At 44.6% G+C, this 26,420-nt stretch overlaps 1 pseudogene; it reads left to right on the top strand.

Moving 5' to 3' along the window:
• Window positions 1-9,444: 9,444 nt before the first annotated feature.
• Window positions 9,445-26,054, top strand: LOC123368903 (annotated as a pseudogene).
• Window positions 26,055-26,420: the final 366 nt, after the last annotated feature.

Here is a 26,420-nt window from a genome sequence, read left to right as displayed (position 1 = left end):
TGGCTGCTTCTTTTCATATTTTTAAGTGCTAAGGGGTTGCTTTACAGCTAAAACTGTCCACCATAAAGAGAAAGGTGGGGACCACAAACACTGAATCTGGGTTTAAATTTTCCTACTTATATAGAATAAATTATATGCCAAGAAGCCCAAAGATCTATACTTGCTTAACACAGAACCACTTGAGTAAAAATCAGCATCTGAAGGCCACACCCACAAAATGGGATCAGAGACAGAGACTTTGTGTCATAAATAGTTAGTTAAGGGTTAAGTTTCCACCTGTAAAGGGTTAACACATGGTACCTGGTGAACACCTGACCTGAGGACCAATCAGGGAAGAGAATTTAAAATTCCTAGGAGGGAACTTTTTCTCTCTGTTTTTTTTGTGTGCTGTTCTTAGACGTTTGGAGTTACAAGGGTCCAGATGTTTAATCAAGTCTTCTGCAAGTTTCCATCTTTCTGAACTAATTTCTTCTAGTCAAGATAGTGAGTATTAGAAAGGTACTTTGTGTCCTCATCTAATAATCCTATGTTTGCAATTCTGTGTGTTTGTTATTGATTATTCTTAATTCTGCCTGTATTGTTTGTACTGAGAAGGAGGGAGGATTCTCTCCAGAAATTGATAAGGTTATACCCTATGAATGTCCAGCTTGGACTCATAGAGATTGTATATTTTCTTGTTTTTCTTTTAATAAATTCTTTCTATAAAGATTTGATTAAATCCCTTCTACTGTGGATACAGGGGGAGGGGGCTAAGAAACTCTCTCTCGGTGGTGAGACAAGTTTATCTCCGGGCAGAGAGGGGAGGGAGGAGACGGGGAGGTTTCTCCCTCTGTGAGTTGATCTGTGTTTCCCCAGGGAACGTCTTTGGAAAGAGGAGGGGGGAAAACAGGGGTGTCCCGGCCCACATATTCGACCGGGTGGTGGCAGCAAAAAAGGGACCTACCCTAGGATTTTAGGGTGGGGGGATACATGCTGGTCCTCAACTTGAAACCCCCCAGTTTCAAGTGAGGGTGAGACCATGACACTTTGCCTCTTATCTGATCTGATCAACTGAGCACAATTTCCCATAGGACAAAACTTCCTTTGGGGGATTAAAAATTTAACTCATGATGGATGCAGCTGTCAAAGATTTAATATAGCCAGAGGAGCCTTCTCAATAGCAAGCCCTAGGTGCTGAACTCACTAATAGGAGATAGGATGATCCTTGCACACTCGCAAGGTGACCCTTGCACTTTGAACTGAAGGTTACAATCACACACACCCCTCCTCATCAAACCATTCTTCCATGAAACAGAATATCTTGCAATGCACTCTAAGGTAGAAGCCAATGACCATGTCACAAAGCAGGATAAAGAGAAAACTGACTGTCCCTTCTGGCTGACTTTCACTGCTCCTTCATATTGCACAGATAGGATGATAGGTACTTTACAAACATTGGTAGATTAAGAGGTGGGACATACAGAGACATGCCACAAAAGACACTTTTTTATGGCTCACAGGAAACATGACACAGATATCAGTGTTTGTAATAATCTGATGCTATTGCAATTGACATTCTCCCCATCACAAACTTTGTCCAATATATCAAAGGAGTGATTGTCCAAAGGAAAATCTTTTCTTTCCTAACCAGTGCAATTGGCTGTGAATACAGTCGGTTGTGCCAACAATCAGTTTATTAGGCCATGTAGTTTTCCTGTCTGTACCTGCATTTCCTCAAACACATTTTGAGGATCTAGCCTAGAAAGAGAAACTTTCCCGGACTACAAAGAAGTCCAGCCCTTATCATGGCTGCTAAAACTAACAACTTAGCTTAATATTTCAAGATTTGTGTCTCATCTCTAGTCAATGGCTTAGCATAGCTATTTTCCAGAGTTTTCATTCTGCAGGCCATTTTATGAGAGAAATTAAGTCAAGTATAAACATTAGGGGCCTCAGATCATGGATTGTATTTCTAAAAGAGCCAAAACTCAGGATCTGGCTGGAAGATAAGGTCTATTTGGTAGCTCTTCGTTTTCCTTATCTCAACTATGGATAAAGATCACATGGTACTATAGCTGCCTACTGACACTGCATTCTAGTCATTGCCTAGATGTGACTTGCATTTGTCTTGTCCCACTGATCTTTTATAAAGACTAATATACACAACATGGCATTGTAAATCTACAGAAGGCTCTGGACAACTTCAGGATCTTGATTTGCTCTGGAACAATGAATGGTTAGCAACCTCTAGAGGTGCAGCTTCCAGGGAGCCAAAGCTGGGACTTGAACCACTGTTTCTAGTTTTACAGAACATTTCTTCTACCGGCTAGGGAAGGCCTCTTTGCCACATTGATATAGAAGAGCAAGCAACACTGACACCTACTGGTTGGTGACTTGAATTGCCTGGATAGACCCATTTCTTTCAATCCATAGCAAAAGCCAGGCAGGAGGGAACTGGGGAGGGTTGAAGGCAGAAACTCTACAGTTAAGTGAGAGAAAAAGAAAAAAGTCTCTAGGAATAATACTGTTTTCCTTATCCCAGTAAGTGTATCTGTTTAGGGTTATAAAAAAGTGGCTTTATGACTCATCATCATTGTGGCAACATCACCCTGTTCACAGGCTTGTTGGTAGATCGTTTACTTCCCCTATGCACAGAGAAACATTTCAGTGTTCACAGGAGTCTTAAATCCTCCCCCTGGCAGGGAGTCCTCCCTGTTTTATTCAGTTATTTCCCCCCTTCCCTAGCTTTTAAAAGAGACCCCTTTAAAAAAAAAGTCAATTTAAAAGTTTGTGTAATTTAGGAAAATGTGGGGTCCTTTGCCACAGATTCTGGGGATGCCCCTCAAGAGCAGAATCACATTCTGCAAGAGTGTTTTCTGGATTGCTTATATTTTTAGAGTCAAGTTGTTCATCTCCACACTCCACAACTTCAAAGCCCCTCCACACACACCCCTCCAGATTCAAACTGCATTTCTACATTTGTGCTTTCATTTTGTCTCCTGTAGTGATAGATCAGAAAGTATTTCAAATGCAAACCCAGGAAGCACACAGCCAAAGGAACTTTCCCTTTCCCCCTTAGAATTAGGTGGACCCTGAGATTGTTATTTGCAGTAATGCTGAGTTTATTTTGCAAGTGGACCGATAAAATAGAGTAAAGCTGGATACTTGTTTTGTTTGTATAGACCACCAACCCAGCCCAACCTGGGTTTTAGATCAGGTGATGGATCATGGTGGGTTGTCAGGGCACTCAATACACCTCTGGCTACAAATGAGATTAGTTTTCTGTAGCTGGTTTTCCCTCACAAACTTCCCCTGTGAATGGAGATAGGAAAACCTTTGAATCAATAAGTAAATATCAAGTTGCCTCCAGCATCTGAAATGTCCCCCAGTGACAGAATATAGGACAATGATTTAAAGAGAAAGAGGGTCATATTTTGCCATCTGAGTGGTCTCCTCTATCTGATGAAATCAAAGTACTATCCACAGATGACCCAAGCCTCACAGCCACTCTATGTTAGCCCCTTATTTTTTCAATGACCCTAAATAAACCTAGATTCTGACTCTCCACCCTGAGTATTAGCCCCCTGCCATCCTTGTTCTCTTTGTTAGAAGCTTTATATGTATTGGTCTCCAGTGATTATATAAGAATCTGAGTTTTGCCTATAGTTCCCCACCTCCTGACTTAAGAGACTTAAAAGGCTTCTAGCCAACCAAATACTGAGTAAGCATCTAAACTTACAAATCAGTCCATAACATTTAGAAAGAAAATGCCTGTTAACAATGCAGAGAATAAAAATCAGCCTGCTTTCTCCTACATTAAACTACATTCCATTTTGCTGTGGGCAACACAGCTCTAGCCTCTCATCCTAAGCTTCCCTAACAGGCTACCTGTGTGCAGGAAGGAGAAAGAAAAGACACACATACCCCCCATGCAGTCTTTAAAGCCTCCTGATTTCACACACCCACCTTCTGCACCAATCACAGCTTGCAAGCTGCTTCCTCACCCATCCCTTTGCAGCCGGGGAATGAGGCTTACCCCAGGTGTCTTCCATTAGGGTCTCTGGTACTCACTTCAAGCCTGTGTGCACACACAGAGACACACACACAAGTGAAAAGTAAATTAGAGAAATAGTATTTTCTAAGTCAGTGGCTCTTAACCTTTCCAGACTTCTGTACCGCCGTCAGGAGTCTGATTTGTCTTGCATACCTCCAAGTTTCACCTCAATTGAAAACTACTTGATTACAAAATCAGACATAAAAATACAAAAGTTCCACAGCCACTATTCCTGAAAAATTGCTGACTTTTGGATTTTTACCATATAATTATAAAATAAATAATTTGGAACATAAATCTTGTACTTACATTTCAGTGTATAGTATAGAGAGCAGAATAAATAAGTCATTGTCTGTATGAAATTTTAGCTTGGCTGACTTCACTTGTGCTTTTTATGTAGCCTGTTGTAAAACTAAGCAAATATCTAGATGAGGTGATGTACCCCCTGGAAGACCTCTGCGTACCCCCGGGGGTATATGTACCCCCGGTTGAGAACCACTGTTCTAAGTGACAGATGAGAGTAGATATGGGCCAGAGCCACAACGTGGGGTCAGATGTGAATTTCAGAGGGGAGAGTATTGGGTCAAATGATCTGGTTCAGCTCTGTCTCCCATTCAGAGGGCAGATTCCTGCATAGGATTGTATCAGCAAGCTGATACCCGTTCTCCGGCACATCAGCAGACCTCAATCTACATCACCAAGTTTAATCCCTGCCTGCCTCCAATGAAGCACAGACCATGGCATGGTTCTATTCCCTGCCCGGCCACTGGGCTGCTGGGTGAGGCTGGGCAAGTCACTTAGCTGATCTGTGCCTCGGTTTCCCCATCTGAAAATTGGGGTACTTGATGCTAATGACTTCCTTTGTAAAGTGCTGTAAGGCCTGAGCAGGATGGGAGGCATGTGGGATTTTGGCTGCGGTAGATGGGGTCAAGACTTCTATGCTGCTCATAAAACACAGGGGTACCAGTGAACCTTAAACTCATTTCCATTAAGTAAAGGAAACATTCATTTCAGTCATGTAGAGCATCTTGCCTCTTTTATATTTCACACACATACACACACACACACACCCCCAAACAAGCAATTTTTGGCTTGACATTTTTCACGCTTTGATGGTCTTCGGACAGAAGAGAATCTCTTGGGAGTGCATGAGGCTAATCAGACAAACAAGCTGTTCCTGATTCATGGGACTTAGAGAACACTTAGGGTATGTCTACATTGCAATAAAAAACCTGCCGTTGGCCCACATCGGCTGACTCTGGCTCGCAGTGCTCGGGCTGCAGCCCAAACTCTGGGACCCTCCCACCTCACAGGGTCCAGCAGCCAAAGCTCCAGCCCGAGCCCGGAAGGCTACACGGCAGTTAAACAGCCCCTTAGCCTGAGCCCCGTGAACCCACGTCAGCTGGCACGAGCCAGTCACGGGTGTCTAAATGCAGTGTAGACATAGCCTGGGTGGCCTTTCACTTTTTGATAACTATTCTATAGACTCTAGCCACTAGCTCTAGTAATACAGAAAATACCATACTCCTTTGTGTACATGATCAGCTACACAACCACAGCTGATCAATTTCCATGACCATAACAAGATTAATACCTGCCCATTATCCACATGTGGCATTCCGGCTTTCCATTGCTATGCCTTTAATCGTGAATATTGACAAACTACATCACTCATTTCTTAATGACTCCTAGATGTTATTGTGGTCTAACTACCTGGTTACTGCCTTGTTACCAGATTGCTAAAGTCCCCCCCACCCCAACCCCCGACACTTCCTTCTTACAGAATTCTGTGGGGTACTGTATTTTTCGTGGTTACTTGTTTGTGTCTCATAATGAAAGTTCAGAATTTGTGATCTGGGCTTATCTTCTTGAGCCTACCAGCTTTTAGCTAAGATTCAGCCTTTCGTATGACTACTGCCACAAGGCCTCCCACTAAAAAACAAGACTTTAACCATAGAAAAGTCTAAAAACCCAATTATGTGTGTTCTCCTACTTGCTGTCACAGACTTCATAACATGCTAAGCATGCTTAGCAAAGAAATTATATGTTACCCAAAACTATAAACCGTCCAAGATCAGGTCAGGGGATCAAAAGTCAACAAGCAGATACAGAGAAATTATAACTGCTTTCAGTAGGGTGTGACGGGGTGGACAGATATGGGATTCCAGGCCTACTTTCCTCTGTAATTTCTTACCAGTGTCTTGCCCTGTCATTTGCAGGACCCCGTATGAAATCTGGTATAGTGCTCTGTTCAGTTCCCTCTCCAGATGAGCTCGCAAGCTAAGTAAACAAGCACAGCTCTTTAGTTAGCAATTAAAAGGTCTGAGAACAGTAGACTTGATTTAGCTGCTGAAGGTCTCCATGGACTCCTGAATACAAGAGAACTAGAATTACTGTAACTCTTTGAAATCTACAAACTTGAGAAGGTAACACAACCAGCATTCTCAGTCTCATCCTACAAGCTGCAGATAAAAGATTTCTCTTTCTAAGCACCCAGCCCTTGAGAAGATGGAGCGGTGACTTTCTGTCTAATACTGGATCCCCTAAAGCAGTGGTTCCCATACTTGTTCCGCCGCTTGTGCAGGGAAAGCCTCTGGCGGGCCGGGCCAGTTTGTTTACCAGCTGCATCCATAGGTTCAGCTCCCAGTGGCTGCAGTTTGCTGCTCCAGGCCAATGGGAGCTGCAGGAAGCGGCGCGGGCTGAGGGACGTACTTGCCGCCGCTTCCAGCAGCTCCCATTGGCCTGGAGCAGTGAACCGCAGCCACTGGGAGCCGGGATCAGCCAAACCTGCGGACGCAGCAGGTAAACAAACCGGCCCGGCCCGCCAGGGGCTTTCCCTGCACAAGCGGTGGAACAAGTTTGGGAACCATGGCCCTAAAGGCTTTGCAGACAAAATTCCTGGTTCCTCAGGTTGGCAGTGTAGGATGGTGAGAAGAAACTTCCAGTCCTTTCTCTCAAGAAACAAGCTGAGTCTTCACATGAACCAAACCACTCAGTGATGATTATTGTCTGATATTTTAGATTGCATGCGCTGCAGTCTAGTCACGTTGCATAGACATATGAAATTCTGGGCCAGATTTTCAGAAAAGTTGGTGCATAATTGCACTAGCTGAAGTGTGTGTGAGTGTGTACACCTAATTTGCATATGTCATTGCCATGACTACACACCCAGCGTGGTTATTTATGCATACAGATAGCCAGTTAGATGAGAAGAGCCAGATTCTCAGCTGGCAAACAGCAGCGGTGCTCCATTGACTTCAATGTAGCTGTGTCCATTTACACCAGCAGAGGAAATGATCTGAAAAAAATCTAGTTTTGTTGTTTCATTATTCCAGGAGAACTGGAATTATTGCAGTGTTTTAACATCTGTCAGTTGGCACTGTGACTTGAGAGGGCAGTAGCTCCTGAGTTCAGGATCGTACCCTAAGATCTCAGCAGTAAAGATTCCCCTTGGTAAATAATCCACAACAGATTTAACAAGGAAACAGTCTCTAACTTCATTTTCCGAAGGGATCTTACTAATATGTCCCTATATGGTTTGGGGTAAAGAAAATACCATATGAAGACCATCAGTGCTTTTGGCATTCGCTGACAGCAGTTTGGATTTGCAAAGGTCCTAACAGTGGACTCTCTTAGGGTGGCATTAATAAATATCTATATTATGGTACTGTGCTAGGAGCTGTACTACAGGAGACATAAATATGGTCCCTACTACAGCTGGCCCAGGGATGTAGGACATCTGGGGTCTACTGAGCACTGGCTCCCCAGCAGCTGGTCACATGGGCTGCAGGAGAGTCCGGGAGCTAGCTGGCTAGACATAATTTTTCTTTAAATACCCATTCCGTGAAAATTTGTGTATATCTGATGTTTTGTTACAGTTGTGGGCAAACCTTCTTTGATTTGTCCACAGTACAGAAATTCTGGTTCCTGTTCAGCTCTAGTTCCTACTCCAAAGATGTTACAGTCTAAATTACGTAATAGTGAGGATCTCTGGGATTTTCAAGGCGCCATTATACTTCTCCATGATCAGAGGCAGCCATTGCCACCTTAATTTGGTCCCCTTGTATGTGTGATAAGTCTTTAATGACATGATCACCTACTATATTTTCCACAGGACCTCTGCCTCATTCAGTGCACAGGATGGACCTGCTCTGGGGTGGGAGGTAGTGAAGGGGGCTGATGCCTGGAGAAACCCTGCCTCATTTGTTGTAGAAGTCGGAAGGTGTGTGTGAATGAGGCAGGGGACTGCAGGACGAGAAAAGAGGGTCTCGTGAGGAAGGCAACTGTATGCTGCCCTGCAGAATTGGGCTCTATCCCTGCTTCTGCCACAGAGTTCCCATATGTTGCTGGGCAACTCCCTTAAACTGAACTTTTCACACCTCCGTTAACAATGTGCTCCAGATGCCCAACTCGAGACCCTGGGAGCGAGCATTCCCAGCTGCCACTGAAGTCACTGAGAGCTGTGCTTTGAGCATGCACCGTGCTATTTAATGCTAAGTACTCTGATGTATCAGGCATGACGTGCCTCACGTAGGTCATCCAAAATTAGTGGCCACTTTTGACCTTAATTTCTCCGTGCCACATTTCCAGACCTGTAAATCAGGGGTAATAGTATCACCTTGCTGCACAGGGTATTGTGAAAATCAATCAGGTAATGTTTGTGACATTCTCAGCTATGATCATGATGAACACCATAGAAAAGGCCATGAGGAAATTAATAATTCTCTATTCAGAGCAAGGTAAGTAAATAAGGCTTCAGGCCACACGCTGAGTAAGGAGGAGAAAACAAAATATTGAATAGCTGGGCATTCAGTGAGCACCATTCATCCTGTGCACTCAATGAGGCAGGCAGGGGAAAAATAGTATGTGATCATGTCATTGAGGACTATATGTAATGCATACACACAAGAGGGCAGAGTTAAGGTTGCCAGGTCCACCTTAATTCTGGCATTTCCTAACTTTTGAGTGCTTGCCTTTGCAACCTTAGGATTCTTTTGATGTATTTTTTGATGTATGTATTATATACAGTGAAAAGTGTTGATGCTAACAGTGAACAAATGCATCCTATGCAGGGAATCTTGTGTAGTGGTTACAGCAGGGGACTGTGGAATCGGCACTCCTGGCTTCTGTTTGTAGCTCTGCTACTGATTAACAATGTGACCTCAAGGCAAGGTGCTGATTTGCAAGGTAACCAATGTTCTGTTTCAGGTTTTCCGTATGGGAGTGACTTCCCAAAAGGCATGTGGAGAATGGAAACAAAACAGGATGGCAACACCTCCACCCATCCTGAAAGGAGATTGTGCAGTCATTCCCAGGTCGGAAAATCTCTTCATGGCTAAGAGGAAGAACTTGTCTCTCCTATTTTATTTCATGGCTGCTGAGTTCCTGTAAATTGGGGTGGGTGTAACAGCCACATCCATAAAAGGAACGTCGAAGAACCCAGATCCATTCTCTGGGACACCACAAGCAAAGCAATTGCAACCAGCATGGGTCACACCTTCATTTGGGCTGGTAAGTCCGGTGAGGGTGAACTAGGGTTTGGAACTGTTGTGGGTTTTACTGGAGAGTTCTTGACATGCAAGATATTTAGATAAGTCAGATGTTATAGGAATAGCTGGGAATAAATTATAACTTGGAAACCAACAGTGCACCCTCTTGTACAGGTGAAAGTGACAACTCAAGAGGCAGGCCAGTGGAGAATCAGTCCCAGTCCCTTTTTGTAGGGAAAGGGATGCATGTTCAAAAAGATGTCTGTTTCTCAAATTACCCAGATGTCAGGCACGTTTGGAAGGGAGATGTGTCCTTTGTACATGGCTGGATCTCATTCTCCTCTATCACCTGTTTGACACAGTAGCTCCATTCATTCCAGTGGAATTAATCCAGGTTAAAACTGCTGTAAAAACGAAGGCAGAATCTGTCCCTGAGAATGAAACTACCCAGTCCAGGAGCAGCTGGGGGCTGAACAATATTATATTTTTTTCCATCTCTAGTCAGATCAATATTGAGTAAAACTGGTTGGAAAATGGGTTTCGCTTCTGCAGAATGTGTCAACAAAACCAAACAAAAATTGTTTTATTGGACTTTTCAATGGGAAATTTTGACTTTTCAGCCAAAAAACAAAAAAAAATAATTAAAGAAAATCTACAACTGAAAAGCTTTCAGGCTTTTGACAAAAAGTGGAGGGAGAAAATCCAAGGAAAGCAGACAGTTGGGTGAGAAATTTCATTTAACCGAAAACCCAGTTTTCCATTGGATAAAAAAAGTTTTGATGGAACCTTTTTGGCCAGCTCCATTCTGAAAGCCCCATTCTCATGGGTATGGAATTGTTGGCCAAAACACATTGCTAGCTGCTAGGAGCATATCTGACCTGAGATCTCATGCATGGCAGCATCTCGCCAAGGTGCCGATCTGCTGGAGCCAGCAAATTAGAGATTCAGAGAGCTCAGAGGATTAGATAATCACTTACTTCACTCCTGTTATTTTGCCTTAGGTTTAGCTGCCTTCCTCTTTCTTCAGTGTGGTGAGTTGCTATGTCCTTCTCAGGTGCATTGTAAAGGCTCAGGCTGGATTGAGAGAGAATGCTTGTTCTGAGGAAACACACTGGGACCTTAGAAGTCATTGCTGCTACCCAGTTTGGAGACAGACCTGTTGCCGAATGCTTTGATTCAGGCCCTAAACCAGGGATAATCAATTATTTTTTGTCAATGTCCAAATTCCTCAATCAAGGTATAGTCAAGGTCCAGACTTCAGAGAAAATACAGAAACAACAATAACGATAATAATACGTCAATAAAAAGATGTCACGGTCTGTTCAAAAGTGTCTGGCAGTCCGGATTTGGCCCACAGTCCACCTCTTAACAACCCCTGCCCTAAACAATGTCTGAGTCTGTTCTCACTGCAGAATTAACACAGATGATTGGCAGCCAGGTCTGAACACAGAGGTTAGCCTAGCCCAGGTCTGAACAGTCACACTACAAAGCCCTGCCCAAGTGTTTATGTCCCCACAACACACATCGCTAGGACATGGCCCTTTGTGCTGCACTAAGCTGAACTGCTCTCTGAGTCTTTCCAGTGAACCCCTCTGTCCTTCTGAGCACATGGGGAGAATTGTGGGAAGGCACTGGAGGACTATGAGCACTCAGGTGGTTTAGCCGGCATCCTCACTGCAAAGTGGGAGGGTGAAAGTAGCACCCAAGCTGTGCGGTGTACCACCAGCCAGGCCAGTTAGCCTGGGTAAAAAGCACCACCAAACTCACATGAGAAGGTTGTGGATGTGTGGATGGGAGCAGGGTTCCATGCAACACCCAGGTAAGAGTCTGAGCTAACTCTGCTGTGAAGACAGACCCTTTGAATGACTCCCTCTCTGCTTCCTTCCTATCTGTCTGAACAGATTCTGCCTATAAACTGGTTTGTTACTTCACAAACTGGGCCCAGGACAGGCCAGGCGAGGGGCACATTGTCCCTGATGACATCGACCCACATCTCTGCACCCACCTCATTTACAGCTTTGCCAACATAAGCGAAAATGAGCTCACTACCTCCAAATGGAACGATGCCACACACTATGAAACTTTCTCAATGGACTGAAAAGCAGGTGAGTCCAGTAACGGAGGAGATTCCTGCTTCCTGACTGCAATGTTCTTCCAACCACAACAACTTTTGTGGATATACGGAGGGACTTATTTTGAAGTGGGAATACTGCCATTAAGCCAGATCCAGCACTCAGATACATCCAAAAGCCAGGACTAAGTCCATTGGATATAGGAGCCAAGATGGTCATGTTTGCAGCATTGTAAAAGGGGAGGCCTTCTTTGAAAAAATCCATCACTCAGAAGATGAGCGTGATTAGAGACAGGCCAAAACTGGAATTGTTTATCTGAATGGCCTCACATTTTTTAGGTTGTTCATCAAATAAATAAGTCCTGGATGAGAAACAACTCTTCTTATATTATTGCAACACAAAACTACCCGAGATGGATGAGAAACAGATATGCATAGAAATACTAGATCAGAGACAGTCAGTGATAGAGAAAAGTTGGCAAACACAAGAATAAAATCCAGGACCTCGGTCTCTTCCTTTTGCTTTTGTTTGAATAGAAAGCGCAGCACAAAATAATTGGTTGTGCTGATGGCAGTGCCGAATTCTCCTCTGTGTAGGTCTTGCCATCCATAACTGAGCAGGCTTGGACCAGCATTAGACTCCACTCACTGATTATTGGAAGTGGAAGCCAGACAGTGTAACCAACTTCTGCTCCTTTCATGCCCTTTTCTCCTCAGGAATCCTAGCCTCAAGACCCTCCTGTCCATTGATGGAGAAAAAACGGGTCCCGACAGGTAAGATTAGGATTGCCCTTCCTGTTTGGCTCAAGACCATGCTAGTGAAAGACAAATCAGTCCAAGAGTAGTCAAGAGGCACAGAAAAGGAAGATGACTCTGTTGTTGATAGACCCCCTATGACTGTTTTAATCATCTGTCTCTGCTGGGGGAGATGCTCCAAATAAACCTTGCCATGGGAAGATAAAGGCCAAATGCTGCTGCAGCTGGCAGGAAGCATACGTCCCACACTTAAAAGAGTTATTGCCATATCTGGGCAAAATGTGTCAAGGGACAAATTTGGATCCTTACGTTTAAGAGAGATTGGTGAGTCAAGTATTTAAAACTGCTATGTCCAGATGGCCATCTTTCCATGACAGATAGCTCCTTGTATTGTCCCAATGCTGCTGGGATTATCTGGGGCAGATGTGGATTATCTGGTTAAAAATAATCATTGTAGGGAGGATCCTATGAGCTTCCACTGTTGCTGAGATAGAAAGTACTTGCAGAACAAGGCTTTGCTGACAGATGGTTTGATCAAGCTGGGAACTTCCTGGAAATGTGATCAGGTTATTCTAGAACTGTTACGGGTGACTTCCACCCCCTGTAGATACTCTCCACCATAACTTTCCCCCTCTAACCACACTTCATAGCTCTCAGGCTCCTGGTTTCCCAATAGCAGATGCTATTCTATGGGTGGTTCACTCCTGAATGCATCAGCACATGCAGAAAAGTGAATGGGCCTAATTCTCTTCTCGCTCTAACCAGTTCTGCAGCAGTATAATGCCACTGATGTCAGGAGACACTAAGGCAAGCGAGAGGAGAATCAACCTTGACATGACTGTACTATGATAGCTTGAGCTGGTGTGTTTATATTTTGATTGCAGAAAATATAAACTGCAACATGGTCCTGGCCTTGTAAACTTCTTTTCACCTAAGGAAGATTTTCTGTGCATGATGAATTCTATTGAATAGCACTGTGTTCCTGTAAGAGCCACTCCTGTTCCTGTCGAGAGGAGGAATGCTAAAGGGATAGGACTTGTTTTTTTGAATCTGGGAGGGTCAAAACATTCCTTTAACACTGACAATATCTCATATGTGTACCAGCTCTTCCAGAATGGTGTCTTCTCCAGCCAGTCGCTGGACATTTATTCGCTCAGTGATAGAATTCCTGAAGATGAACAAATTTGATGGCTTCAATCTCTGTTGGATCTACCCAGAAGGGAAGAATAAAGGACATTTCACTAGCTTGAGCCAGGTGTGTTAAAATTGAGGGATGAAATCCTCTTTACTCAACTATACTCATACTTGGTAGGGGTAAGGACACAGGAACAGAAGAGGTGGAGCAATCGACTTCATTAAAATGCACTATACTGAGATATTTTACTTTACTGCTGCATTTGCAAAATCTCCTATACTTGGAAATACCACAAATGCTGGGATCATTTTAACTATCACAGGTAGGGTGACCAGACAGCAAGTGTGAAAAATCGGGACAGGGGTTGGGGGGTAATAGGAGCCCATATTAAAAAAAAAGCCCCAAATATCAGGACTGTCCCTATAAAATCGGGACATCTGGTCACCCTAATCACAGGTAGGGTGACCAGATGTCCCGATTTTATAGGGACAGTCCCAATATTTGGGGCTTTGTTTTATATGGGCCCTATTTCCCCCCCCCCCCCCCCACTTCCTGATTTTTCACACTTGCTATCTGGTCACCCTAATCACAGGTTATTAAAAAGACATGGTGGGTGAGGTAATATCTTGTATTGGACCAACTTCTGTTGGTGAGAGACAAGCTTGGTCGAATAAAAGGTATTATCTCTCCCCACCTTGTCTCTCTAATATCCTGGGACTGACACAGCTACAACTACTCTGCACACAACAACGGGTGATGAATGCTGTTTTTGCTTTAAATTATGCTTATCTTAGGCTCCCCTCTCTTCCAGTAGAATCACATGGGGCTTCCTGATTCTTCAAACTCCTCCACCTTCTTATTTTGGAAGTGCTTAATCTTAATCTTAATCTTCTCCCCCGCCCTCCTCGTTCTCCGGGCCCCAGTGATTTCTGTGTTGATAAGAACATAAGAACATAAGAGAGGCCGTACCGGGTCAGACCAAAGGTCCATCTAGCCCAGTATCTGTCTACCGACAGTGGCCAATGCCAGGTGCCCCAGAGGGAGTGAATCTAACAGGCAACGATCAAGTGATCTCTCTCCTGCCATCCATCTCCATCCTCTGACAAACAGAGGCTAGGGACACCATTCTTACCCATTCTGGCTAATAGCCATTTATGGACTTAGCCACCATTAATTTATCCAGTCCCCTTTTAAACATTGTTATAGTCCTAGCCTTCACAACCTCCTCAGGTAAGGAGTTCCACAAGTTGACTGTGCGCTGCGTGAAGAAGAACTTCCTTTTATTTGTTTTAAACCTGCTGCCTATTAATTTCATTTGGTGACCCCTAGTTCTTGTATTATGGGAATAAGTAAATAACTTTTCCTTATCCACTTTCTCAACATCACTCATGATTTTATATACCTCTATCATGTCCCCCCTTAGTCTTCTCTTTTCCAAGCTGAAGAGTCCTAGCCTCTTTAATCTTTCCTCCTATGGGACCCTCTCTAAACCCCTAATCATTTTAGTTGCCCTTTTCTGAACCTTTTCTAGTGCTAGAATATCTTTTTTGAGGTGAGGAGACCACATCTGTACACAGTATTCGAGATGTGGGCGTACCATGGATTTATATAAGGGCAATAATATATTCTCAGTCTTATTCTCTATCCCCTTTTTAATGATTCTGTTTTATCCTTGGGGCAGCCGGTGTAGGAAGCAATCACTTGAGGCCAGAGAGCAGGCAGCTAACCAAAACCTCCATTTTATTTACATATCTACAGAGAGCTTCTCAGCCGGTTGAAACCGGTTGAGCTAACCCATAATAATCTAACTCAGTTGCCATAGCAACAAAACCATGACAACCAAATACACAACATATTCCTCCCCCCCTAATAAGAACATCCCCTAAATAAAACACACACTAGACTAGAGAAGGAGGGTAGACTGCCTCCATTCCCGGCTAAACCCTGGGGATTATTTTGCCCCATAACCGTGGGTTCGCCCTAGCTAAAGATCCAGCCGATGAGGAGGCCTTCTGTCTCTAGGTGGATTACGGCGAACTACTGGTGTTATTGCACCCGAAAGCACTAGGGGCTCAGGGTCCGCAGCACGAACAGGTGAGGAGGTGGTATCAGCTCGTGCTGGGCAAAGGGGTATCTCAGCTGCCGGCGGTAATGGAGGAGAACAGTCAGAAACAGGTGACTCGTGATTCGATCCCTCACCAGAAGAGGTGAAGTCAGACCCCTCAACTGCAGATGGGTCCTGAGGACTGGCATGACCTGGCAACAGCTGATCTACATGTCGCCGCCAGGTAAGATTCTCTGCAGTCCGGACTGTGTAGGAAACAGGTCCTGTTTGAGTGATGACTGTGGCCGGAACCCATTTAGCTCTGGAAGTATAATTCCGAGCCAAAACTGGCTGTCCCGGGCTAAAGGTTCGGTCTTTTGCTCTGGGTGCCCGTCTGATGACTTGATATTGCTGCTGATGTTGCACAATTTGTCGGGGTTCAGAAGGTTTCAGCAGATCAAAGCAAGTGCGCAGCTGTCGTCCCATCATTAGAAAGGCCGGAGATGCGTGGGTCGTAGCATGAGGTGTGTTTCTGTAGGAAAGTAAAAAGGTATCCAGACGCTTTTGAATGGAGTGTTGTCCCCTTGCTGATTTCAAAGCGTTTTTCATTGTCTGCACAAATCTTTCAGCTAATCCATTGGTGGACGGATGATATGGTGCTGACGTGATGTGGTGTATCCCATTTGCTTTCATAAAATTTTGAAACTCCTGAGAAACGAACTGCGGTCCGTTGTCGCTCACAAGTTGTTCTGGCAGACCAAAACGACTAAAGAGTCCTCATAGTTTTTGGATAGTACTCTCTGCAGAAGTGGACTGCATTACAGAGACTTCTGGCCATTTAGAATGGGCATCTATTGCCACCAAGAACATGCTTCCTTCAAGGGGGCCAGCAAAGTCAACGTGAATACGTTGCCACGGGTTTTCAGGCCAGTCCCATGGGTGTAGGGGTGCCCACTGGGGTGCATTCCTCACACCCTGACATGACATACAAGCTTTGGCCTTCTCTTCAATAGCGCTGTCCAGTCCAGGCCACCAAAAATAGCTTCGTGCAATTTCCTTCATGCGCACTATTCCACAGTGACCGGAATGTAGCTGTTCTAACATCTGTGATCTCAGTGGTGGTGGAATAATGACACGTCTCCCCCACAACAAACAACCAGATTGGACCGATAACTCCGTCCGCTTGGACATGTAGGGAACAAGGTCGGATGAGACCGGAGAGGTTTGTCAAGATGTTCCATGCATCACCAGGTCCATAACGTGGGACAATACTGGGTCAACGCGAGTTGCCTTCTTTATCTGAGTAGCAGTGATGGGTGTATTCTCTACCTGTTCAAAGTAGAAGATTTCCTTGTGGGCACTATCTTGGTGTTTGACCGGCAAAGGCAACCTTGAGAGGCCATCTGCATTGCCGTGTAGAGTGGATTTCCGATATTTGATTTCATATGTGTGTGCTGAAAGTAACAATGCCCAACGTTGCATACGACTAGCAGCTAATGGGGGAATGCCTGTGTAAGGTCCAAAAATTGATGTCAGAGGTCGATGGTCTGTGAGAAGAGTAAATTTTCGCCCAAACAGGTACTGATGAAACTTCCGAATTCCAAAAACAATTCCTAATGCCTCACGTTCGATTTGGGCGTAGTTAGTTTCTGCTTTGCTTAGAGTGCGTGAAGCAAAAGCAATAGGTCTCTCTTCTCCTGAAGGCATAATATGTGACACGACTGCTCCCACTCCATAAGGGGAGGCATCGCAGGCCAATTGCAGTGGTAAGGATGGATCAAAGTGCGTTAGAACTTCAGAATTTAGCAATGCGTCCTTAGCTTTGTTAAACGCAACATCACAGGCTTCAGTCCACTTCCAGGCCTTGTTCTGCCCAAGGAGCTCATGAAGTGGTTTTAGCAGTGTGGCTAACTGTGAGATGAACTTTCCATAATAGTTCAGGAGTCCTAGAAACGAGCGCAGCTGGCTTACATTTCGAGGTGGGGGAGCCTCCACAATAGCTTTAACTTTTGCAGGGGCCTTATGAAGACCTGCAGAATCAATGATGTGACCCAAATATTCAACAGAGGGCTTGAAGAATTCACACTTGTCTTTGCGAACTCGTAGGCCATACTCTTCCAGTCTTTGTAGGGTAGCCTCTAAATTCTTTAAGTGATCCTCTTCATTTCTTCCAGTGACCAGGATATCATCCAGATAGCACTGAACTCCTGACAAGCCACACAAGATCTGGTCCATAGCCCTCTGGAACAGGGCGGGAGCAGATGTTATTCCGAAGGGTAGACGACAGTATCGATAAAGCCCCTTATGAGTCACAATAGTCAACAGCTCTTGGGACTTTTCATCGACGTGCATCTGTAAATATGCTTGACTCAGATCAATCTTACTGAACTTTTGTCCCCCAGCCAGGCCCGCGAAGAGGTCATCGATGCGGGGAAGCGGGTATTGCTCTGCACACAACACTGGGTTGACAGTGACTTTAAAATCACCGCAAATCCGGAGAGAGCCATCTTTCTTCACGATTGGAACGATAGGAGTGGCCCATGAGCTATGGGTAACTGGTACTAGGACTCCATTGGTGACCAGGCGCTCCAGGTCTGCTTCAACTTTTGGCCTGATGGCATATGGCACAGTTCGGGCTTTCAGATATTTTGGTGGACTGCCAGGTTTAATGTTCAATGTCACAGTGATTCCCTTCATACTTCCCAAATCATCTCCAAAAACAGCAGCATGTTTCCTTAGTATAGGGGTTAGACTGGTTTCTTCCTTAGTCAACCGGTGCACTTCTGCCCAGTTCAGTTGAATCTTCCCAAGCCAAGACCTACCCATTAAGGCTGGGTAGTTACCTCTCACCACAAACAGTGGCAATTTAGCCACCTGTCCATTGAGCTCCACCTTAACATCAATAGTGCCCAGCATAGGCACAGCTTCTCCCGTATACGTCTTCAGAACAGTTTTTGTTGCCTTAAGCGGAAGATGCTGTAGCTTTTCTTTATACACAGTCTCGGAGATCAGTGAGACGGCTGCACCGGTGTCCAGTTCCATGCGTATACGTTTGCCATCCAATAACGGGGTTACCCAGTATTCATGTGAGCCCATTGCCAAAGACAAAACATGCAGTGGCACTTCCTCTTGCGATGAGGTGTCACCTTGATCATCCTGGGTCTGCTCTAGGGAATGCAGGGTTCCTCTTTTTGTCGGCCAGACCACAGGCCTCTTTTTCTTTTGTTTACAGGCACACTCAATGTGTCCCTTTTTGCCACAGTGTCGACACACCAGGTCCTTACACCAGCATTCTGATGCCTGGTGACCCGCTTACCACAGCGGTAACATTCTTGAATCTGCACAGTTTTGTGGGTCGGTTCTTGTGACACTTTTTGCACCCTAGGGGGTGCACCGATGTATTGTGCCTCCCTTGTAGCCAGTTCCATGGAGACAGCAATATCAACAGCCTTCTGTAAGGTAAGCTGAGCCTCTGTCAGTAGGCGCTTCCGTATAGCTTCACTGTACAGGCCACACACTAACCCGTCACGCAGGGCATCATGTAACATTTCTTTAAATTCACAGTGTTCTGCTAGCTTTTTTAAAATGGCTACAAATTGTACAACTGTTTCATCTTCCTTTTGGTCTCTTTTGTGGAACCTATATCTTTCAGCAATTACCAGTGGTTTTGGGGAGAAATGAGACCCCAGGATTTCCACAATGTCACTGTAAGATTTAGTTGCTGGCTTAACAGGGTGTAGTAAGCTGTGTAGCAGGGAGTAGGTTTTAGCCCCTACAACACTTAAGAATATTGGCACCTTCTTCGCTTCTGTAATGTCATTTGCAATAAAAAAAAGCTCAAAACGCTCAGTATACACATGCCACTGCTCTGTATTCTCATCAAAAGGCTCCAGGGGCCTGGTCAGAGTAGCCATGATTTTTAGTTTCACTTTCACAGTCAGTGCAAAGAAGCAGCTTTTTTTCTTTGTTTGGTCTTTACCTTGACTTCTACTTCCTTCTGTTACTGGAGCAGCACCAGGATCCCACCTTCGTCGCCAGTGTTATATCCTTGGGGCAGCCGGTGTAGGAAGCAATCGCTTGAGGCCAGAGAGCAGGCAGCTAACCAAAACCTCCATTTTATTTACATATCTACAGAGAGCTTCTCAGCCGGTTGAAACCGGTTGAGCTAACCCATAATAATCTAACTCAGTTGCCATAGCAACAAAACCATGACAACCAAATACACAACAGATTCCTAACATCCTATTTGCTTTTTTGACCGCCTCTGCACACTGCGTGGACATCTTCAGAGAACTATCCACGATGACGCCAAGATCTTTTTCCTGACTCGTTGTAGCTAAGTTAGCCCCCATCATGTTGTATGTATAGTTGGGGTTATTTTTTCCAATGTGCATTACTTTACATTTATCCACATTAAATTTCATTTGCCATTTTGTTGCCCAATCACTTAGTTTTGTGAGATCTTTTTGAAGTTCTTCACAATTTGCTTTGGTCTTAACTATCTTGAGAAGTTTAGTATCATCTGCAAACTTGGCCACCTCACTGTTTACCCCTTTCTCCAGATCATTTATGAATAAATTGAATAGGATTGGTCCGAGGACTGATCCTTGGGGAACACCACTAGTTACCCCTCTCCATTCTGAGAATTTACCATTAATTCCTACCCTCTGTTCCCTGTCCTTTAACCAGTTCTCAGTCCATGAAAGGACCTTCCCTTTTATCCCATGACTGCTTAATTTACGTAAGAGCCTTTGGTGAGGGACCTTGTCAAAGGCTTTCTGGAAATCCAAGTACACTATGTCCACCGTATCTCCCTTGTCCACATGTTTGTTGACCCCTTCAAAGAATTCTAATAGATTAGTAAGACACGATTTCCCTTTACAGAAACCATGTTGACTATTGCTCAAGAGTTTGTTTATATATGTGTCTGATAATTTTATTCTTTACTATTGTTTCAACTAATTTGCCCGGTACCGACGTTAGACTTACCGGTCTGTAATTGCCGGGATCACCCCTAGAGCCCTTTTTAAATATTGGCGTTACATTAGCTAGCTTCCACTCTTGCATTTAAGTTGGCAGTGTTTGTGCTCATTTCTATTTGCCTCACTAGGATTTGACTTCCACTTTTTAAAGGAAGTCTTTTTATCTCTCAGTGCAACTGGCTGTCTTCCCCCTCCTCTTTTAAAAAGCTTCCTCCCCACCGTGACATATCAGGGCACAGTCCAGACTGATAAGCAGCCATGTCACCCCTGTCCTGTAACTTTGGGTGCTTTGCTGAAGTAGCTGCCACCTGGGCCACTCACAAACAGCCTTCCAACATGAACGCCACACTCTGAGTTTATCTATAACTGCAACCTGCCAGCCACACTTGGGTTACACTCTGGCTCTCACCAGCCTTGGTTATACTGCAGAGTGACCTCAACACATCCCCAGTCTTAGATTTACCTCCAGAAATGTATGTCCTGTACTGCCCAGCCCTCTCCTGGACAATACAAGTTATATAAAGTCTATTGTTTCTTTAATAGAAATAATATGCACACAACTTGCCACACCAAATGGAGTTTCCCAGACACTTCAGTTTAAACACACTGAATTGGATAGCTACCAAGAGACAGATGTTCAGTGTGTATAAGTAATTAGGCATAAAAGTAAAAAATGTCTACAAGAAAAATAAAGATAAAATACTACTGGTGCCTAACTTAACAAACTATATTAAATTCAAAGCAAAGTGTTATGACCACATGGTTTCAGCAGTCTTACTGACAACATTTCTTAGGTCAGGACTTTTCTCCCCATCCAACAGCTGTTTCCTTTATCCCTTCAGGTGCAGTGAATCCCTGGGCAGATGGGTGGGAGCTTTAGGTGTTTCTTCCTCCTTTTTATAGTTTATGTCCCCCTCATGAAAAACATTTCCAGCTGGGTACCGGGAGAAAAAACGTCTATGTGGAAAGATGTCCCCTGCTGCTTTTTACTCACCTTTCTGAGCTTTTTTTGTTTCTCTTCCTGCTTGATAACTCTGTTTACTGCTTAAACACAAAGTAAGCAGAGCACACAATCCTTTGTTTGCAATAGACCTGTTTATCAAGCTGAGTTTGGAACATGTGGTAATAACCTCATACAGTGGAATCTTATAACTTCACAAACAATGTTGCCACACATATGTTATCAGGATGAGACCGATCAGCAAATTATGAGTTTTCAAATTATACCTTAACAAGGTTTACTTTGTTACAAAATGATTACAATAGTGTGTAGGGTGTGAATACAGAAGTACATTATCTCATATACCCCACCCCCACATACACACACACAGATTTTAGTTGATTTTTTAGACACAGATGATTGCTAGAGATAGACAAAATTTTCTGGATTTTTTTTCTTTTTTTGGTTAAAAAGTGGCCTTTTAAAAATGAAGCTCTTTGAAAAAAGTTGTTGACATTTTCTGGTTTTGGCAAAATTTTCCATAATATGTTACCCAAGATTTTATCAAATTGCTTTCAAAATTGTTACTGAATTTTTTCTTATTGAAAAGCACGTTTTTGTTAAACATATTTTCAGAAAGTCCTGTGGCACCTTATAGACTAACAGACGTATTGGATGCATCTGACGAAGTGGGTATTCACCCATGAATGCTCATGCTCCAATACGTCTGTTAGTCTATAAGGTGCCACAGACTCTTTGCTGCTTTTACAGATCCAGACTAACATGGCTACGCCTCTGATACATATTTTCAGAAATGATTTAAAAAATTATTTCAATAAATTCTTTGGTACATGGTATCACAAAACATTTTGCAAAAAATGGCAAATGAATCCAATTCGAACCCTGTGATACTTTTTGTTCAAAAATGGATAATTTCAAGCAAAATTAGGCTAATTATTCAGCAAAGATAGATGTGCAATGAAAGCATTTTTAATGCAAAAATCCCATATCATGAAATTTCACAGAAAAAAGTAAATGTTTGCACCATTGTTTGCAATTCCCCAAAGTCTAGGGCAGGAATATAGCTGTAAGGCATTTTGGATATTCAAATGAGATATTTGTCAATGTCTTGTAGGAGATGGCAAAAGCGTTTCAGGAGAAAGCTCAAAAACAGGGAAGCAGAAGCTCATACTGAGTGCAACAGTGGGAGCTGTGAGAGAACTAGTCATGCAAGCTATGAAATTGACAAAATCTCAGAGTGAGTATATGCAGCCACTCATGGATTCTGCACAGAGTAATTAATCCACATGTTCAGCCATTATCCAAGATGCTTTGCATTTGCACTGCTCCCCAGGCTACCTTCTCATTCTGTGCTCTTCTCTACAGGGCTGTAGATTTCCTTAACCTCTTGATCTTTGACTTCCATGGTTCCTGGCAAAAAGTCACAGGACATGTCAGCCCATTTCTCCAGGGTAAAGAAGACTCCAAATCCTCTTCTTACTATAATGTTGTAAGTTATGAATTTCCTGGGAGATTTCTGGTACCATAACAAATGGATCAGGGGGTTGTGGGATCAGGAATGTGAGTGATCAGTGTTCCAACAATAAATCAACATTTATGAGACTATCTCTTTCTAAAATCCTTAGGAGTTTGTGTGTCACAACCCCAAGCAAATAGAAATGAATGAGAAAATTCTGCATTTGTTTGTGCCATCTTTGTGGGTGCAGACACCCCTCTGCAGAATAGTTCTTTATCTCCAGTAACCAGAAATCCCATTAGCATTACAGAGTGGAATTAACATCTAGGGGCAAGTTATCAGTGGCCCATCAAACAGGCACGTGCAAAATTTGCAGATGCAAAGTTGATGAGTTTGCACATGCTGGCTGAGTAATTAGCCATGCAAATACACAGCACAAAGAGACCAAACTGGCACACAGAGACAGTGGGATTCTCTCTGTACAGGAAACCTTTTGCCACTTCAACCTGTAGGGAGTGTGCTCCCTGACCACAGAACCATTTGTCACCATGAAGAGGATCCATGCCCAGAAATATTAAGATGCGAGTGGTCATAGAGCTCTGATTAGGATCTGTAGAGAGGTTTTTCATAGCGGAACAAGAAGCCAATCATTAAGCAAATGCCAGCAATGCTACCTTACTGTAAAATCAGCTTACAGTGCAAAATATATTATAAACCACATGTAATACCCCCTCCTACAGGACTATGCTGTGAGATACTGGAGGAGCAAGGGTGCCCCAGCTGAGAAGCTCATCATGGGAATCCCCACCTATGGACGGTCGTTCACCCTCTCCTCCTCCAAGACAGGCATCGGTGCGCCCATCTCTGGGCCTGGATCACCCGGCCCATTCACTCAAGAGGCAGGATTATTGGCCTATTATGAGGTAGGGAGGATGCTGCTCTGTTTAATCTTGCCCTGACTTGGGGGATGCAGCTGAATCAGTGTCTCTGTTTCTTTTGGGACCGGCCATTGGGATTAATTCACAGGGTTTTGCCCTCACTCCCAGGAAATCACCCTTATGCACCGTGAATATGGCATAATGGCTGTCATTTCTGGGTGACCATCGGGCTTTCCAACAACACCTTGAGAGGGACCCAGCATTGACATTCCTCTCCGGTCTCCAACTGGTGGTGTGGTTTTGTTTGTTTCTTAGATCTGTACCTTTACACAAGGTGCCACCACCAAGCGAATTGTGGAGCAAGAGGTCCCGTATTCCTACAAAGGAAACCAGTGGGTAGGGCATGACGACGAGCAAAGCATTACAACCAAAGTAAGTGTGTTTAAGGAGGAGCAGGGCAAAGTTTGCTCTTCTTACGGTTGTGACCCCTCCTCCCCCATTGCCCTCTCTACATAATCTATTCCAGGCTCTGGTTAAAAACCCATCACCAAATTGAAGGGAGGGTTGGGTTGGTTTTTCTAGCTGCTGATGGAGTCAGACACACCTGGATCCACATCTAGATCCTACCAAGGCGCTCCCTGCCACATCTCCATTGGGATTATAAAACTACAATGAGAGAATAGTTGTGGAATGCACCAGCTGGAGGGGCGCAAAATGCTGGCTCATCCCCAGCCCACCAAGGACCCACTGCCAAACCCAACATCTCTTTCTAGGCACAGTTTTCTTTACCAAACATAGGTGACAAGCACAAAAAACAATTCCTCAGCCCATACAGCACCCAGGCGCTTTTCCCCTTTGCCTCTCTCAGTCCTTCCTGCTTCATGGCCTTCTGCAGGATTCTTCCCTGCCGACCTCCTCATCCCAGGGCTTTCTCCCCAGAGGCCCATTTCCCCAAGCCGGTTCTCACTGCCTCCCGTCCCAGGGAACTCCATGCTGCTCCTAATCCTCCTTCCTCACTGACATCCCAGCTTTTTCTAGGGAACACCTGTCCCCTCTGCAGCTGCACCTGCTTAATGAGCAGTGCTGGCTGGCCCCAGGCCTCCAGCTCTTCAAGGGGCAGGATACCCTTTGACACAGGAATTCACTAGAAAAGTGGTCATGGAGGAGATTACGCCATCACTCCTTCACCTCCCCACCCCCACACAGTGACACACGCTATACCCTGTGCAACAATATACATTGCCCGGGAAGTGCCACCAGTGGCGCAGCTTCCTTCCTTGGTAAAGAAAAAAGGTTAGTGTTCAAAGAGGAAAATGGAGTGGGGGTGGAGGAGATGCCGCCCAGTGCACAGAGCTAGCATGAGGCTTAACATTTAACTCCATTGAAGCTCCCAAAATAAGACTGAAGTAGGACTTGACAGCAGCGGTGTCATTTCAGAAAAATTCAGGGCGGGGGGAGGGGGCAGTAAGGCTGGGGGATGGGAAGAGTTATGTCAGCCTATAGAGCATTATATGTGATTGTATTATATCCAGCAAGGGCAGGGGGAATGGAGTATGGACCTATGAAAAGTCTGGGAGGTGGGCAAACCAAGATCTGGGGGGAGGGCAACGGCCCCCATTGCCCCATAGCAAATGATGCCCCTGCTTGAGAGTTAAATAGGCCTGAGGCTGGTGGATTTCACCCATAGTGCAGAGGGGTCCAAATATAGTGTATCGCCTGCACCTAATCAGGTTCTTTGTGGGTTTTCTCCCTGCCCCCTCTGTTAGGATCAGTATTTGAAGAACAAGAAGTTGGGAGGTGCCATGATTTGGGCAGTGGACCTGGATGATTTTGATGCCATGTTCTGCAGCCAGAAGAAACCATATCCTCTAATAGGAACTGTGAAAGCAAAGCTGAGCTCCGGCAATTGAGCCGGCAGAGTATGAAGCTATGAATGCACTATGAGGAAGACCGTCTCACTTTCTTTCTTTGGATGGGGAAAGAGTTTGAAGACATGCTGGGGAACGTTCATGCAGCTCAGAAATAACACTCACGTGTGGCATACCCGCTCTCTTTCACCAGCACATCCACTGGTGGTTTCCTCTCCTCTCATTTTGTAATAAAGCCATGGACAACAGGGCCCCTTCACCTCAGAATTGCCCAAGGCAGAGAGCACCACAAACACCCTCCTCACCCTTTTTCACCTTACACCGTGTATTGTGTCACCCAAGGGCAGGGCCGGCTCCAGGGGTTTTGCCGCCCCAAGCAGCCAAAAAAAAAAAAAATTTCAGCGGGAGGTCCTTCGCTCCGAGCGGGAGTGAGGGACCCTCCGCGGAATTGCCGCCGAATACCTGATAGTGCCGCCCCACTCCGGAGTTGCCACCCAAGCACCTGCTTGATAAGCTGGTGCCTGGAGCCGGCCCGGCCCAAGGGACCCAAAACAGTGGGAGTGAAAACTGTGTAAATGAAGCAATAGGAAAGGAGATGGACTGTCCCCCTCCCCACCTACCCCTGCTCCTTCCTCAGAAATGATGGTGGGTAAAATGTCCACCTCAAACCTCCAACACAGAAAAGCACAAGAATCAGTTGTAAATGGAGCAGGAACCTCCAGCTCTGTAAACACGAGCTCATTAGCG

Source organism: Mauremys mutica, chromosome 4 (assembly GCF_020497125.1).
Source record: "Mauremys mutica isolate MM-2020 ecotype Southern chromosome 4, ASM2049712v1, whole genome shotgun sequence".
In the NCBI taxonomy this organism is placed as follows: Eukaryota; Metazoa; Chordata; order Testudines; family Geoemydidae; genus Mauremys; species Mauremys mutica.
This window is presented reverse-complemented; position numbering and strand designations above follow the sequence as displayed.